The sequence below is a fragment of the Triturus cristatus genome, chromosome 9 (genome assembly GCF_964204655.1).
Source record: "Triturus cristatus chromosome 9, aTriCri1.1, whole genome shotgun sequence".
Taxonomy (NCBI): Eukaryota; Metazoa; Chordata; class Amphibia; order Caudata; family Salamandridae; genus Triturus; species Triturus cristatus.
This window is the reverse complement of record NC_140592.1, coordinates 966,849,236-966,864,418: the sequence shown is the minus strand read 5'-3', so window position 1 is coordinate 966,864,418 and position 15,183 is coordinate 966,849,236.

Genomic DNA, 15,183 nt, shown 5'->3' with positions numbered 1-15,183 from the left:
GTAGGACACCACTTCTGGCCTGCTACCGATTTGGTCATTCCTACACACTGCCCTATTCAATACATGGATGTGTGCCTACGTTGGGGGGTTGTGAGATTGTTGTTGATGTGCAATGGGTACACAGCTAGTACTCACCTTCACAGTCATCCAATTGGCCATGTGTCTCAGGGATGCACATGCACATAGATGTCAGTTACCAGGGTGTATCTTCATGTGCAATCATTGTCCCTACATCCAGCCATACTTCCATATGTGAGGGAACATAGTCATGACACATCTGTGTGATTTAGAATGTTTATTCACATTCAGGTGATTTACGGAGCTGGAACTGTACATGGCTATCCAAGCCCACATTACAGGGAAGCCCAGTGGTGGGCCAACCAGAGTCCTTTGGGGATTGAAAAGTGATTAGGAAGAGGGGGAGTGCACTCCGCAGCAGGATTGCTGTGTAATTGTCCAGCAGTGAAGATATGGCAGTCTGTGTCGGGGTCCGAGAGAATGTTGCAGAGTGTTCTGGGTGTCAGTGGGAGGTATTGTCCCAGGGCATGATGCATAGGTCAGAACCAGGCAGGGACATGCCATATGGCGGTGATGGATGCTACTGCCTCCTTCCTCACACAGTTATTACCATCCCCCTCTTTCTCCCCTTATACGGGTTCTGTGTCCGGTGTGTCCAGTGTGTGTGGTGGGTAATGGCTAAATCACTGTGTGCCACTGACACATCAGACTGCGAAGGTGATGGGGCTGTATCACTGTGTGCCACTGACACATCAGGGGTCAGAGCTGTGTGTGTCGATGTTCCAGCAGCAGTTATCTGTGACAGGCTCAGTGGCAGCAATGGCAAGATGATGAACTGCAGGGCATTGAAGTTCTCAGCTACTACTCACTGGTGTCCAGCCGTGGCAGCCATACTTCCAGTCTGCATCTGCTCCATGGTCTCCATTGACCTCTGCATCTGTGCCAAATCTGTGCTGTCATCACTGGTGCCTTTCTGACCAGACAGTTCTTGTATCCAATTAATGGCCCCAGCGAGGTCAGCAAAGGTCTGTGGTGGAGCATGGTGCATACAGGAGGTGTCTGATAGGGACTGTACGTGGTCCCTGATGGGACTCAGACACCCACGTATGGCATCGAGTTCTGCTGCCATGAGCTCGAAACCCACACGCAGCTGTTCAGCCAACTCCACCTGGCAACCCCACACACGCTGTTGGAATTCCATGTATTGGTCGGGGGGGTCCTGGGAGACAGCCGAGGTGGTGTGTTTCCTCCTGTGTGGTCTGTGCAGGCGGTGGGGTCACCTCGAGGCAGCTGACCTGCCCTGCCCCTGGGGATGGGGTGTGGAGGCTGTCCATTATCCGTTAGAGGGTGTCTTGACATATGTGCAGGTGTTCCTCTTCATCATCAATGATGAGAAGTGTGGTGTGCTCTGCAGGAGGTGTTATTTGTCCCTCTGCAATGTGAAGGGGAGATGCAGGTTAACAGGTTCACATGTATGCTAAAGATTTGCAGATGTTTACATTCAGATTGCATGCCAATGTACATTGTGACTGTTTGGGTGGAGCTTGCTCTTTGATGGCAGTCAGTGTGTTTTTCGACTACATGACAGTTGTGTGGTAGTACCTGTACATTATCATCACACACTCTCAGGCAATGCCAGATGTGAGTGGACAGTTACTACGCATGAGCAGAACCTATTGTGAGCCCTGTCCTGTGGTGTTGGTGTTGCACTTTGTACCACATTGCCGTCATTGCTGATGTTCTGTAAATGCTATGTATGTGTGCTGCATTATGGGGGAGTTGCACCTGCAGCTCTGATTTCGTGTTCCCTTCTCCCTTTGAGGTGGGGTGCCTTTGAATTGTGTGCTTTTCAGGGCTGAATTGTTTTTGACTTGGGTCATATGTGCTCTCAGACAGATTTTGTGGCCTGATGCATTGTTCGTCTGCTGCGTGTATTGTACGGCATGGGTTGTGGGTGCACGTCGATATGTCAGAGTGTGACCTGCTCCTTTACAGATGTGATCCGCACTGGGACACCTCCATGTCGATTCGTGGGCCATGTCATGTTTTTTGGCTGCTGCCATGCTATCGGGCATGCAGCGTCACTTGCATAGTCAGTGTGGCTCACAGAGCCACTGCTTTCCTGGATTCAGCACATGTGAATGGGTAGGTTGTGATATTGGTGATAGGGAGGGGGGCCCCTTTGTGCACATTGTGGTCGGGGGCCTACTTGGTGTTTCTATATGTGCTGCAGTGTGCCAAGGCTATTAGGGACATGTTCCACGATCACTGTGGGTGTGCAGTGTGCTACACATAATTGTGCATGTGTCTCATTGTGCCCATTTGCCCCCGTCCCCCCAGTCCCTGGTCGTTACTCACCCTGTTGCTGTTGGGTCAGGTCGTATCGAGCTATGTCCAGGCCCACAAATCCTGCCACCATCTCCACACTGCTGAATGTGGCCACCGTTTCCTCCAGCTCATCCAGCTCCTCCTGTGTCGCAGGACTCCCACCTCCAGTCGCCGTTGCTGCCTTCCTGTTGGCAGCGAATTTCTGTTTGGTCTGCCTTTTCACATCATGCCAGTGCATCTTGACCTCCTCGACACTCCGATTGCATTGATGTTGGTTACGATGGCCTGCTATATTTCTGTTTGGGTTGCCAGTGCCTCAGGGGAGGTGCCAAACAGTTGTTGATGGTGTTCTATCACCTCTGTGACGATGATCAGGTCTTCCTGCGGACTGAACCCCATATTCCTCTTCCTCTTCTCCTTGCCCTTCCCCGAACACGCGGTTCCTGGCTGGTCCTCCGTGCGGCTTGTGGAGTTCGGCTTGTCCTCTGCAATCGGTCCGGGTGCATCCATGGTGCTATGCAGTTTGAATTGGTTTTGGTGGTTTTTTTCTTTCATTTATAGTGCATTTTCCCGCCAGACGCGTGGGATTTGCAGGCCTGTGGCTGGTTTTCGCTAATTTTTGTACCGCGATCGGCCTCATCGCATGATTTTTTCTTTCTTGTTTCGCATTTTTGCAGCGTGGCATTCATTTTAATGCTGACATTTGACACGTTATCTGGTGACTATCGCATGCTACCGCCACGTTGTGAATACTTGGTTGGCACAGCGTAATTTTCCCCTGATAGGCTGCGATGTTGAGAGTTGCGTTAAGCTACTCTTGTGGTAGTTATCACACGTTCTTGTGAATATACCCCAGAGTTGCCAAGTTTCGCTAAAACAGCACAGATCGGAAATGGGAAGGAGAGTTCAAGTGCCTACCGTTAATCTCCCGAGGTGCTTGCAGAAGGATGAGATTGCTCATATAATTAAAGAATAGACACCCCACTTTGGGGCACTAGTGACTGGTCATTTATTTTCTCCCTATAAATTCTCTCATTTTGTCACATGAATAGGCAGAAATGGTTAATATTCGGGGCCACAAGAATTATGCGATTCTGCAGGCACAGAGTTTTACACGTAGTTATGGATTCATCACATTTGCCACATAATACTTCACCTGCTACATAATTTGCACTTTTTAACAAAAAGCCATCTTAAACAAATAAGTTATTTCATCTTTTTAGATTCTAATTGCTGTAAATGCATTTTAAAATGGTACTAACGAGGTGAAACGTTTTTGCGGTGTTGATATGCAAAGAAAAGACAAGATAAAAATAATGCGAGCTCGTATTTCACTGCATGATTTAGTCAACACTGTTGTATAATTTGGTCCTTCCCTTGGGCATATTGCCATTTGCCCTGATTATAGTGCTGCTGTTACTCCTCGGATGCTAAACTGATAAGATATTATACTGGGCTAATGCACTTGCTGCGGAGATGTTCCTACAATCTGTGGCTTCACAAGTTCAAATCTTGCTACTCAGCCTTTCATTACTGAAAAAAAGGAGTAAGACAGTGTAGGAAATCTCCCTTTTTTGCCTGGTCATTCCAGATGTTTCAACCTTTTCTTGACCCTATTTTTGCTGGGTTTTTAACACTGTGCACTTTATCCCTCCTAAGCAGGAGTACAGTGTCTGTGCTCCCCCTTATTTCTAAATGCCAATTTTAACTTGCCTATAAGACCCTAGTATTTGGTCTGTAAAATGCACCCAGGGCCTGGAAGCTAAATGCAACTATTGTGCAATCCACCGAATGGTCCTGAAAAACATGGCCTACCATTGTAACCTGACTGCTGTAATGTAAAACCTGCAGTGCAACCTTTTAAATTGACCCTATTTGAAAGGCAAAGACCTCAATTTTAAATATGCAAAGATTGCCCTTATGTAGGCCTTGTAGTCCACAAGGTAGGATGCATGGTATTTGAAAGGAGGACACAAAGAAAATTAATGTCGCCATGTTCCTACTGTGACAAAGCCGAAAAGCTATTTTCACTGCTGCTGGCCTGGCTGCCTTATACAGAAATCAGAGAACAGGCAAAAATATTAACAATGCTATCTAGAGCTTGGGACCAGCAATAAAAATAATGAAACAACTAAGGGGCCGATTCCGATCCTGGAAAAACCGGGTACGAATCGTCGGACGGAGCATTAAACACCGACCGGCTAAAATATACCCACAATTCCGATCTGGGACACCGCGTACGCGACATTCGCACGGAGTCAGGCAGCGTTTTACGGACCAGCAAGTACGATTCGTACCCACAGCACTTTGCACGGCAATATTTTTACGGGACCCAAAAAGTGCCGGAAAAGCTAAGTACGCCACGATGCATGGCGAAAAGGGGGTCCGGTACGCACTGCACCCCATTCCTACACGTCCGCACAGTACCCCCACCCCCGTATGTATGGTGCGTACCCCTCATATGTACGGTGTGTACCCCCACCCCCGTATGTACGGTGCGTACCCCCACCCCCCGTATGTACGGTGCATACCCCTCGTATGTACGGTGCGTACCCCTCGTATGTACGGTGCGTACCCCCACCCCCGTATGTACGGTGCATACCCCCACCCCCCGTATGTACGGTGCGTACCCCTCGTATGTACGGTGCATACGAGGGGTGGGGGTACGCACCGTACATATGGGGGGTGGGGGTACGCTCCATACATATGAGGGGTATGCACGTACATACGGGGGGTGGGGGTACGCACCATACATACAAGAGGTGGGGGTATGCTCCGTACCTACGGGGTGGGGTGGGGGTACGCTCTGTACCTACACGGAGTGGGGGTACGCTCCGTGCCTACGGGGGTGGGGTGGGGGTACGGCGCATACATGGGGGGCCTGGGGGTATGGCGCGTACTTGGGGGGGTGGGCTGGGGGGTGTTCGGCGTGTATGCGGGCACATGTTTGGACGTCTCCATGGTTGCTATGGGAGTTCGCTCCGTACGGTGTTTTTTCCATACGGTTGTGCATTCGGACGGACGGGACGGATCGTACTTACGCGCTCGGACTTCAGTTTCCCGATTCGTACGTAAAACTGTCCGGGGACGTTTCGGACACTTTTTCTGACCCGAGGACGTGTCGGGGAATTTTTCCAATGCGATTCGTATGGATTTTTTAACATACGAATCGTACTTGCCAGTTTGTACGGGACTTGTACGATTCGTACGTACAAAAATCCGGATACGATTCGTACGGGGAATATTTTTAACGGATCGGAATCGGCACCTAATTGTACTAGTTATTAAAATCCTATTCAAATACATAGTTTTAGTTTTACTAAGTATTGAGGAAAAGTAGCTTTTAGGCAGGTGCAATTCAATTCAATAAAACTTTATTCTGAGGTATTATACCATCCATAAAAGCATCACATAGTGCAAATGCATTAAAATATACAATTTATAGCAAGCACAGGTAGATATACAAAGAAAGCAATAAACATAATGAAAAGACAAAAATAGCAGCGATAAGTTTAAAATAGCATGAACCTGCGTACAGCAAATTCTAAAAAAGCACCCAAAGTGCAAAACAGCTTTCTCATTTATTATTAGCAATAAGAATCTTAAAGCTGGTTTGCACCACCCAACATTACGACAGTGCTTTTTTTTAAATGGAGTTGAAAATAGTCTGTTATACTTTGCATAAAGTTTTTAAAAAGATACAAAATGAAGCATTGATTGTCCAGATACATCATCACCAAAAGGGCAGGGCTTGGTTTCAAGGTTCTGTGCAAAGTTCAAGCAGAAGCAGAGCAAATATTTCACAGTATCTGATCTAAAAATGAAAAACCATGGAACATTCCGAATGGGTGTGAGCAAACCTAATAGTAGTCGGTGGTACAATCTGCTTCACTCAAAAAAGATATTGAGTCACACTGGTCTTCCCATCCATGTCCCTTAGCCACCTCTATTCCTCAACAATATAAAAAGCATTGGCCAGAGCCTTTTTATTTACACCATGGCATGACAGTGGGTCCAAAAAATAGATTGAATCCCAATTTTGCAGAATTCATCAATTACTAACATAAGTCAGGGGACTCATAATCCTTTATCTAAAGCGAGACAATCCATTAATATCTGTTTTGATAGGACAGCCTCAGAAGTTTGCCAAATGGCAAGCCATAGCAAGACTGGCATCACTCTAATCAGATCTGCTATGTAGGGGAGCCCAAGTTCTTTGTGGTAGGTGAAATGTGAGGTTGATATAATGACAGATCAAAGCATTTTGCAGAATCTATTTTATTCACGCTGGATGACCATACAGTTAGAAATCCCCACACTTCGGCCCCATACATAGTGACAGTTACATTTAACCTGCTTCAAGTTCCTGGAGGCCAATTTGCATTAGATTTCCAGTAGTTACTGAGTCAGAATTTTTAAACTTGGTTTGATCTCCTATCTTCGTGGTGAGAGCTGAACAATTATTTACCATGAGATCCTATGTCCTAGACATACTTCGGATAATAGCAAGTTTCAGTTGCATCGGTCAGGAGGTGCTTCATCTCCTTGGCATCCTTTGGCATTCTTTAGCCAGGGTGGAACAAATCTCTGATTTCTGAGTGCTATTTAGACATGTATTGTCCAACCCATATGGTCCACGATAAGTATCCATCAGGCCAAGAACCTCCTTATCCAGTTCAACTTCCACCCTGGAGGCATTGCCAGCCAATCTGTAGGTGGAAGTAGTGTGCCTGGGCCTTTTCCAAATGCTCAGCATATAAAAGACTACTATATCAGCTGGCAGATGTCTATCATTGCCAAAGACTGCAGGGGGCATTCTACCTTGACTTACAATTAAGCCTGGAAGCCACTTGCCCCTGGTAGGGCCTGGAATATTAGCGCAGTGATTCCGATGGTGCTCTTTTTGTGGGGAATTCAGAGGAGATAACCTGCAGGTCTCACCCAACTGCTAACAGGGAAAGAGTTAGTATGTGTTCATGCACGCATACAGGGTGTCTGGCTTTGCTACCACAGGTAGCCCCTGGCAGACTGCATTACTCCAGCAAGACCATCCCCTGATCTGACTCCCAGTGAGGGAGGAAGACTCAGTCACCAGATACCACAGGGACTACTCAGTGATGTAACAGTTGACCAGTTCCTTTTGCTTGCTTTTCCTGGCAGTGCCTTTCTGATTGCCGATGCCAATAAGGACCTCTTTACCATGTGGCCATATGTAGCAACTCCCATCATATCATCTATAAGTTGTCCTGAGTGGTTAACTGAAGTCTCCTGGGATTCCCACTACTGACATGCTGATGCCAGGTGATCTCAGCTTGGTGTTATTTATGTTAGTACTTTGTCTGGTGTTCCTCGTGGTCCCTGCCATTGTTGCAGTTGCTCTAAGCCCTGGCAGTACCAGGGTTACCTTCATTGGTGAGGTGACCAAGTCCCTGAGGTGGCACCACCCATGAGCACACATGCACACTTCCAGGGCTCCAAGATTCGAACATAAAGAGGTACTGTGCGATGCAAGTTCAGTGCTTGTGTCCTACTCCTGGTTAATGATTTCTTGACTCCTTTCAAGCACAGGTACAAGTCACATGACAGTGGTAGAGGCATGAGATGACATTCTATCTTGATGCTTCCAAAATGCTGGCGGAGTATGCAGGTGCAGCATGCAGGTGTAGCATGGAGATACTGGTGCTGGGAAGGGAAGACTGGGAAGCGCAAGCTACTCACCCGAAAGGGCCTCAAGGTGCTGAGGGAGGGAAGAAGAAGGGGAGGGTGAGTGGTGCGCAGATCCTGGCAAGGTCACGGTGTTCCATCAAAGCGCCAGGTCTTGAGGTCCTATAAGAACTTGGGGAGTGAAGGAGTCTTTCGAAGGTTGAGAGGGAGGGAGTTCCATGCCTGGGTAGGGAAGAGGGAGAAGGAGCATCCTCCTGCTCTGGTTTGGGGAGCATGGAAGGTGAGGTGGTGGTTTAGGTTGGCAGGACCGGAGTTATGAAGGGTCTTGTGAGCGTGGGTGAGAAGCTTGAAGGTTATTCTCTTCTTGACAGGGAGCCAGTGAAGAGTCCATAGGTGTTGTCTGATGTGGCAGTGGCGCTGTAGGTTGACGGCTAGTCTAGCGGCGGCGTTCTGGATGTTCTGGAGCTTGCAGGTGAGGCTCTTGTTGATCCTGGCATAGAGTGGGTTGCCGTAGTCCAGTCTGCTACCAATGAAAGCGTGTGTGGTGGTTTTCCTGTGTGCTGCAGGATCCAGCTGAAGGTCTTTTGGAGTAGGCGGAGGGTGTGGTAGCAGGAGGAGGTGAATGCGTTGATCTGGCGGTCCATTTTGAGTTCGGAGTCCAGGATGATTCCAAGGTTGCGTGTGTGGTCCATGGCACCTCTCATCCCTGGGGGCACCTCTGCTCACCTTTTGAATCTTCCACCCTTGCTCCTTTTTCTCACTCCCCCTTTGCCACTTACCTCCTGGTTCACAGCTTGCTGCATTCTGCACCGCGTGCAGTGTTTGGTATGATTTGCTCGAGGTTCAGTTGCTTTATTCTGTGGGATCCTGATGTATTTACTGATTCAAAGAATGTGCTAAATGTTATAGGAGAAGGATGTAGCCACCAGTGTGACAAAATAGCATTTACTCTGAAGAGGTACCTGCTATGATGAGGGTACCACTACTCATGAGTTATATCTGAGGTTTTGGAGAACCAAAATGGCTACATATCCCTAAATTACATCTCTAAATTAAAGGCAAAGTAGGAGCGGTGCTCTGTTTCTGACAATCATTTTTATGTGTCTCATGTTTTCAAACCTGAGCCATAAAGCTTTGTGCCAGCTAGCATATTACTTTAACCCTGTGCAGGGATGACTTAGGGGGTCATTATTATAGCGGGCGGATCGCCACCGCTCGTATGGCGGTGGTGATCCGCCAGCCAAAATCTCCCGCCTGCATTACTTTTCCCCCCGCCACATTAGGATGTCCGCCGGTATTCCACTGGTAGGCAATCTGCCCAATTGCCTACCGGGCGGAAAAGCCCAGGAATATGGTGGTGGTGCCTAGCAGGCACCGCCATCCATATTATCATTGTGGCGGAAAATGGCCTTTCCATGGCAGAGACTCCACCATGGAAAGGCATGCAGTTTGGTCTTTGGGGGCCCGTTGCGGGCCCCCAGGGTGTTCGGGAGGTGGGGGTTGCACATGGGGGGCACTTATGGTACCCCCCTGTATTTGCATGCACAAGGTGGCAGGCACCACGCGGTGCCTGTCACGTTGTGTATTCAAATGCACAACATGCATTTTACACATTGCGGCAGGTGATGCTTGCAGCACCGCCCGCCACAATGTTTAAAATGAGGAATTCGCCCGCCAATTTGGCGGGCGCATCCTAATGCCACTTGTGGGACCGCCGCGACCATGGCGGGCGGTCCCATTTCCCGATACGGTGGTGGGCGGACAAAGTCCGCCCGCCATCGTAATAGCCCCCTTAATATTTATCGGAAGGGACTCTGCTCAATTTGATTTTTTTAATGCACTCAAATGGTGCTTTTTACAGAACAATGATGCATATATGTTGGCAAAAAAGACAATAAATGTAAATTGTGTTCTAACAGGAAACAAACTAAATAATGCAACGCTGCAGCGTCCTCCAAATTACAATACTTTTTCAAAGCTACAATATTGTCTCTACCTATGAAAAGTATGTGCATGAAAGGAAAAATATTCCACACAATGCATGATAATCTAGTGTGTCACAGGAGAAGTAGTACCCATCTGAAACTCTGTGCCCCAGTGAATAAATGTCAGTACAAAGTCCTATGTAACAAGAAATAAAACCAGTTTAAATTCTTTGCAGGACATAATGCTCAACATTGCTCCGGCACTATTTAAAAGTCTGTGCTGTTAATAATATGATTTTAAATATTCCTACCTCCCGGGGCTGCCACTCAAGTATGCCAGATTACTTTTTCAGTCAATTAGAGATGGGTAGGGGTATAGGGTGGTAAAGGTATTTTAGGGTTTAGGGATGGGTAGGAGGATAGAGTGGTAAGGGTATTTTTAGGGTTTAGAGGTGGGTAAGGGTATTGGGTGGTAGGAATGTTTTAGGGTTTAGGAGTGGGAAAGGGTATTTGGTGGTAAGGGTGTTTTTAGGTTTTAGTGGTGGGTAAGTGTATTGGGTGACAAAAATATTTTAAGGTTTAGAGATGGGTAGGGATATAGGCTGGTAATGGTATTTTTAGGATCAAAATATCGAGCTGCCAGAATATCGCTGACAAAATATAGAACACCAGAATATTGAACTCCTATCTACAAACAGGTAAGTACAAAAATATAGAATCCAAAATATTGTTGTAAATAATATAGTTTGTTAAAATATCGAATGTTTTAAATGTCTTAAAAGTAATGTAAAATAAGGAAATAATGAATATAATTAAGTAAAACATAATTAAAAATACTTAACCTTAAAATAAATAAATAATTAATGCAAATTAAAAAAACAATATACATGCATTTTTATTTTTTAATACATATACATGTTAACATAATATTATAAAAAAATATTCAATATTTTTAGTGTTGGATAGCGGGAGGGTAACATTTACTATTCCCACTCCAATGAATGCAACAGTAGGGAAAGCGTTTGATAGCGGAAGGGTAAAAATTACTATTCTCACTCCAGTGAGTGCAACAGTAGGGAAAGTGTTGGATAGCGTAGGGGTAAAAATTACTATTCAAACTCCAGAGAGTGCAACAGTAGTGAAAGTGTTGTATAGCGTAGGGGTAAAAATTATTATTCCCACTCCAGTGAGTGCAACAGTAGTGAAAGTGTTGTATAGCGTAGGGGTAAAAATAACTATTCCCACTCCAGAGAGTGCAACAGTAGGGAAAGTGTTGGATAGCGTAGGGGTAAAAATTACTATTCCCATTCCAGTGAGTGCAACAGTAGGGAAAGTGTTGGATAGCATAGCGGTAAAAATTACTGTTCCCACTCCAGGGTTTGCAACATAGGGAAAGTGTTGGATAGCGTAGAGGTAAAAATTACTATTCCCACTCCAGTGAGTGCAACAGTAGGGAAAGTAATTATTTAATAATTAAATAAAAGTAAATTAATTATCAATACCGATAAAAAACTTAATTAAAACTAATGACCAATTACAAAATATTTAATAATTAATTATACATACCAATAAATATTATTTATTAAAAATTAATTACCAATTATTAGTTAATTAACATTCAATTAATTATCAATACACAAACATAATTTCAATAATTACAACTAAATTACTTCCCACCCTATTCCCCTATAAACCTACAACCTGCTCCGAATAATACATTTATACAATTAATATAATTATCAATTAATCAATTAATAAAAATTAATTACCAATTAATAAAAATTATTTACCAATCAATAATTAATTACCAATAAATTAATTATTAATACCAATAAATAACAATATATAATTAGTTAATTACAATTAAATTACTTCCCACCCTATTCCCCTATAAACCCACAACTCACTACAGAACTAACACGCAAAATTAAATTAAAAATAATTAATAATTCTTAAAAATTAATATTTAATTTACTATAGTTAAATTACTTCCCACCCTATTACCCTTTAAACCCACAACAGATTTAATTTACGCAAAAATTAAATAATATAAAATTAATTACTTTCAAAAAATTCAAACATACATTACAAAAATAATACATACTTTTAACACATATACTAACACTTAAAACACTATAAAAAAAATCGATATTTTTAACAACTATATTATGACTGTCGATATTGATAACTTTGATATTATGAAAATCGATATTTCTTACCTGAATTTAGATATTCTGCACCACTATATTTTTGCAATTCGATATTCTGTCCATTCTATATTAAAAACTCAATATTCTGTCCAGTCGATATTTTTTTTCTCGATATTGTGACTAGTTATCGGTAGTTATAGTTAGGACCTAGTTTACATAGGAAGGGCATTTTTCTTTTGACAATAACTTTAGTGCAGCTTGATACATGTGCACAAAATGTTCAAAAACGTATAATTTAGTTCCAGTGTGACCCATCAAGCGAGGGACGAAAAAAGGGGGGGTCCAAAAACATTCTTTTCCCATGCATTTTCCCATAGGGGCTGTGAAAATGAATACAGCCCAAAATGCTGAGCGGAATTACACCAAATTTGGCAGAAAGGTAGATTTTGTTCTGGAGATTACACTTTTTGTGATTTGGTGTAAATCAATTTAGGAGTTTTATTTATAATAAAGGATAAAATAATATAGATATATAGGGATGCAGATTTTTCATGGAACCGGCAGTTCCCGTGCTGAAATCTGATTGGCTGCCAACAGTTCAACCAGGAAGTGCTGGCAGCCGTCTTAGGACTCGGCTTGAGCCGAGTCCCACAAATAAGATAAGAAAAGAAAAGGGGACATGGTAGGGACACCCTGAGCTCCTAGCCATGGTGCAGGGGTCACCCATCGACCACACCATTGGTAAAAAGCATTTTTTTCCAAAAAGAATCTTGGAAAATCTACACATGGTGCCGGGGATTTTCCCGAGATTATTATTTTTTTTAAAACATGGTCTCCTGCGCAGTTATTTTGCTTTGTCCCCATGTGGGCCAGATCCCGTGGGCATTGGGGGCTGAAAAAAGGGGGTGTGCATGGGCCCCCCATTCTAGGTCTTATGGTAGCCCTGGGGACCACTACCTCACCAGGGCCAAGAGAGAAAAAATTCAGGGGGCCAGGCAACTCCTTGTGTCCTTGGGACCACCACCACCCTGGGGCAAAAGTTAATACATTTTTGTAGGAAGCCCACCACCTCCTCAGGGTAAATGTGATTTATTAGAAGTAGCGGGGCCCATGAATCCCCCCCACAGCAGCAGTGATCGCCACTTCTTCGGGGCAACCATTAGATTGTATGGGGTTTGAGCTGCCCCTTTGCCCTTAGGACCATCACCTACAGGGCTAAAGTAAAATAATGAAGGCCTCCCTGGGGCTAAAATAAATGTTGGTGCGTGGCCCCTGCTGAGGAGCCATAGATGGCTCCAGGGACTGCCATCCCCCAGGGACTGCTCTTGCTATTTCCCAATATGCACACCTGAGGGAGGTAGCTGTTTGCTTTTGCTTGGTGGGAGATAACAGTTCCCATCAAGCAAAAGCAAACATAACTCCTCTTTTTGAAAGCGGGAGCTATCAAACGACTCACGCTGTCAGAAAGAGGAGTTTTGATCTGTTTCCATGTACGCAAATATGCGTGCAGTGATTAGATGATTACATTGCTCCCACAAGCAGGAAGCGGCTATTTAAAGCAACTCCCTGTGTGTTGGATCAGTGCTGGGCACTACAGGAAATTGAGGATCCTCCCGCAGTCACCAACGGGAAAGAGGAAGGAGAAAGAGTAAAAAAGAGAGGACAAAATAAAGGGGAGAAATGAGTAGAAAGAGGCAGAATAAAGGTCAGAAATGAGCAGAAAGAGGCAAAATAAAGGTCAGAAATTAGCAGAATAAGGCAAAATAAAAGTGAGAAATTAGCAGAAAAGAGGCAGAATAAGGACAGAAATGATCAGCAAGAGGCAGAATAAAGGTAAAAAATGATCAGCAAGAGGCAAAATAGAGCTCATAAACTAGCAGAAAGAGGCAGAATAAAGGTCCAAAGCGAGCAGGAAGAGGCAAAATAAAGGACAGAAATGAGCAGCTAGAGGCAAAATAGAGTTCAGAAACGAGCAGAAAGAGGCAAAATAAAGGTCAGAAGTGAGCAGCAAGAGGCAAAATAAAGGACAGAAACGAGCAGACAGAACAAAAAAGAGATCCGAAACGAGAAGAAAGTGGCAAAATAAAGGTCAGAAATGAGCAGCAAGAGGCAGAAAAGGGTAGAAAATGATCAGTGAGAGGCAAAATTGAGATCATAAACTAGAAGAGGCAGAATAAAGGTCCAAAGCGAGCAGGAAGAGACAAAATAAAGGACAGAATTGAGCAGCTAGAGGCAAAATAGAGTTCAGAAATGAGCAGAAAGAGGCAAAATAAAGGTCAGAATTGAGCAGCAAGAGGCAAAATAAAGTTCAGAAACGAGCAGAAAGAGCAAAACAGAGATCCGAAACGAGCAAAAAGAGGCAAAATAAAGGTCAGAAATGAGCATAAAGTGGCCAAAAAGGGATCAGAAATGAGCAGCAAGAGGCAAGGTAAAGGTGAAAAACAAGCAGAAAGAAGCAAATTAGAAGCCAGAAGCGAGCAGCAGAAAGAGACAAAATAAAGAGCAGAAAGAAACAAACTAGAGGTGAGAGATGAGAAGAAAGAGGCAAAATAAAGGTTAGAAACGAGCAGAGAGGCAAAATAGAGATCAGAAATTAGCATAAAGATGCAACATAAAGGTCAGAAACAAGCATAAAGAGGCAATTAGAGATAAGACACAAGCAGCAAGAGGCAAAATAAAGGCGAGAAACGAGCAGAAAAAGGCAAATTAGATATCAGAAAAAAGCAGAAAGATGCAAAATAAAGATCAGAAATGAGCAGAAAGAAGCAAAATAAAGGTGAGAGGTATGCAAGAAAGAGAAAAAATAAAAGCTAAAAATTATCAGAAAGAGGCAAAATAGAGATAAAAAACGAGCAGAAAGAGGCAAAAAAGGTCATAAACAAGCAGAAAGAGGCAAGTTAAAGGTCAGAAATGAGCAGAAAGAGGCAAAATAAAGGTCAGCAACAAGGAAAATTGGCAAAATAAAGGTCAGTAGTGAGCAGAAAAAAGGCAGAAAATTAGGAGAAAACACTCACAGAACAACTCAGACACTCTCAGAGCTACTCACAGACCCATTCACTCAAGCATCCACTCACAGATGAACTCAGATACGTACACCC